The sequence below is a fragment of the Liolophura sinensis genome, chromosome 8 (assembly GCF_032854445.1).
Source record: "Liolophura sinensis isolate JHLJ2023 chromosome 8, CUHK_Ljap_v2, whole genome shotgun sequence".
Classification (NCBI taxonomy): Eukaryota; Metazoa; Mollusca; class Polyplacophora; order Chitonida; family Chitonidae; genus Liolophura; species Liolophura sinensis.
In genome coordinates, this window is record NC_088302.1 from 43,913,229 (window position 1) to 43,916,546 (window position 3,318).

The following is a 3,318-nucleotide window of genomic DNA, read 5'->3' on the forward strand; positions in this document are numbered from 1 at the left end:
TTCTGAATCATAGCTACCGTGTCTTCTCGAGCTAGCTTCATGGCCGCCTGACCTTCTGTCGACAACATTTCAGAAAATTTCCTCCGCGCTCTCTTCATCTCCCGCTTTCGCCGGATCTCCTCCATTTCGTCATCAGTCAGCTCAAAATGCTTTTCCGTCCACATTTCTAAATCGTATGCCTTTATTGAGGTAATGTCAAATCACTATAGAGATTGTGGATGCCTTGGCTCAGTCTGTGAAGGAGGACATATCTGAAACATACAAAGCATGCGGTGAGAAAATACAGTTTTCCTAGTTACTGGCAATAGTCATCGCAAGTGTCATTTTATGCTATTTACTATGTAGATATATATTGTGCTAAACTGGTTTTCCATTGTAACCAATATACGGAATGGGTAAATATGCAAATTGGACACCAGGCTAAACTATGTACATGCATATATGCTTGGGGTTTTAAGTCGCTCTTAACAATCCCCTCTCTTGGGAGGACAAAAGAGTCATTAAGTGTGTGTACTTATACCATGTCTCCTTGCGACAGGGGAAGTCCATACCGCCATTGATGCATCATGCCGAAGATCTCAGACATGACACACAACCCAGTCAGATTATACTGACACCCGGCCAACCGTACTCGAAGAGGAGTACGAGTGACGAAATTAATAAAAGTACAAAGGCATAACGGAAGTATAAAGAAAGAACGCATGTGTGATGAAAGTTACCAAGGGACGAATAAATGAGGGAATCTACAAACGGATGAATGGGTGACTGAATCAAGCAAGGATTGAATGGGTGACGGAATCAACGAAGTGTTGAATGAGTGACGGAATCAATGAAGGAATGAATGGGTGACGGAATCAACGAAAGGTTGAATGTGGCGGAATCAACGAAGGGTTGAATGAGCGACGGAATCAACGAAGGAATAAACGGGTGACGGAATCAACGAAGGCATGAATGAGTGACGGAATTAACGAAGGAATGAATGGATGACGGAATCAACGAAGGGATGAATGGATGACGGAATCAATGAAGGGTTGAATGAGTGACGGAATCAAGCAAGGGTTGAATGGGTGACAGAATCAAGCAAGGGTTGAATGAGTGACAAAATCAACGAAGGGTTGAATGAGTGACGGAATCAAGCAAGGGTTGAATGGGTGACGGAATCAACGAAGGGTTGAATGAGTGACGGAATCAACGAAGGCATGAATGAGTGGCGGAATCAACGAAGGAATGAATGGATGACGGAATCAACGAAGGGATGAATGAGAGGGGTGAATTTGGTGACGGGATTAGTGAATGGATGCTGGAGTGGACGAACGGATATACGTTGTAGGGGAATAAACTAAGGGATGTTTTTTGCGAGGGAATTACGGAAGACACTAATTGCCGATAGTAGACAAATAAGGGACGAATGGGTGACGAAACGAGGGGATGGGGAAATCAACGAAGGGACAAATGAGTAACAGAATCAACCGATGGAGGACTGGGTGATGGAACAAAGAGACAAATTATTAACGGAATTTTACAGAAGGAGGAATGGGTGATGGAAATATCTGAGGGAGGTGTGCGTGACAAAGTGACGAATCATTTATGGGAACGAAGGGCAAATGAGTGAGGAAATTAACGGATGGAGGAATGAGTTAAAGGAATCAACGACAGGAAGAATGGGTGACGAAATGAACGGAAGGAGGAACGGGTGACGGAATCAACGGAAGCAGGAATGGGAGACCAACTTGGCAAAAGGAGGGAAGGGCGACGAAATAAACGGGAAGAGGAAGAGGAGACGAAAAAAGGGAAGGAGGAAGGGGTGACGAAATAAACGGAAGGAAGAAGGGATGACGGAATCAACGTAAAGAAGAAGTTGTGAGGGAATCAACGGAAGGAGGAATGGGTGACGAAATAAACGGAAGAAAGAAGAGGTCACGGTATCAACGGAAGGAGGGATGGGTGACGAAAATAAACGGAAGGAAGAAATAGTGAAGGGATCAAAAAACGAATGAATTACAGAATTAACGAATGAACGAATTGGTGACATTACAAAGGAATGGACAGAAACATGGTACAAATATTGCAGCCAAGTAAATCTACGCACTAGTTTCAGTCTGATGCTATTCTGTGGGGAAATAAACCTGATCGATGAATTATCTTCGACCACTTTGGAAGCATAAAGGTACGGTAACGGTGCCAACAGTGACTACCTGGGCAGAAATTGATCTTGGGCCTTTAGATAAATTGGTAATAATGAAAGGTAATCCGCCTTCGCGGCACGCGCGAATCAATCTCGAGCACAAGAAGGATAATCTATCATAGCGTAAATGTGTTGTTATTGGTGGTACTGTTGTCTGTTCGGAGTAATAAGTTTCTAATATTGAAGAGTTTACAGAACGAAAGGAGCGGTTTTCTTGTGTGATAAACGGAGAACAGAGAAGATCGAATTAATATGCATCGCTTATTGTTGTAACTGCATATAGCAACCACAAATCTGAAGAACGGTTTACCCTTGAACTTACCTACATTTGTGTTCCAGAGCAAACCATGTATAGTCAAGATCTATGATGGAATGTTAGAGAAATTCTTTTCTTTCGATAAATACATTCCAGAGAGGGACGTCCATGTTGCATGCCACTGAAAAAAAGTGATATAAGAATATATACAATGTCCTGTGACACAAGCTGTAGCAGAAGTTTAGATAATCATAGAAAACATCATAACATAATTCAAAGAAATCAAGAAAAATTATAGGACTGATGAAAAATAGCCAAACGCTGTGTTTCACGTAATCGAAAAGTATTTTCTGACAATTTATCCTATCACAGATGTTATAATTACCCGTGTGTCCGAAAATATTCAGTCAAATCAGATATCAATATTTTTACTTCTGCTCACAAAATGATTTTTGACATCGTTTCTTGGCACATGAAATTGCATAATTTCCACCGTTTATGAATACACATATAGTAAAATGTAGAATGGATAACGCGCCGGACTTACCTGTCTAAGCGTCGATGATAAACTGGCGAGTGTGCTAAGTATATTCACCTAGGTAAATAGTCGATAGCTTTACTAGTAGACTGATATTGAGCTCTCTACCCGACTGAACATGATTGTCATCAGATATACGGGATAGATCTTAGGCGTCACGCCTCTTTAAATACTGGCTGTCTCGTCTTTAAACACGACTCTCTGTTGACTCTGAATGCTTCCAGGGCATATTATTTACTTTACAGTAGTTATCAATGTGCGACGTGTGTTTTCAGATCGTTGTTCATTTGTGTTACCAAGGCCAACTGACGCACAAGATTTAATAAACCTTTATTACAA

General features: G+C 41.5%; 1 long non-coding RNA gene across 1 annotated transcript; it reads right to left on the reverse strand.

Moving 5' to 3' along the window:
* Nucleotides 1-218: 218 nt before the first annotated feature.
* LOC135474037 (uncharacterized) lies at nt 219-3,104 on the reverse strand. The gene is made up of 3 exons (XR_010444615.1): nt 2,989-3,104; nt 2,508-2,622; nt 219-251 (listed from the first exon to the last, which is right to left on the reverse strand). It is a non-coding gene; the product is annotated as an uncharacterized LOC135474037 (long non-coding RNA).
* Between the last annotated feature and the right edge of the window lie 214 nt (nt 3,105-3,318).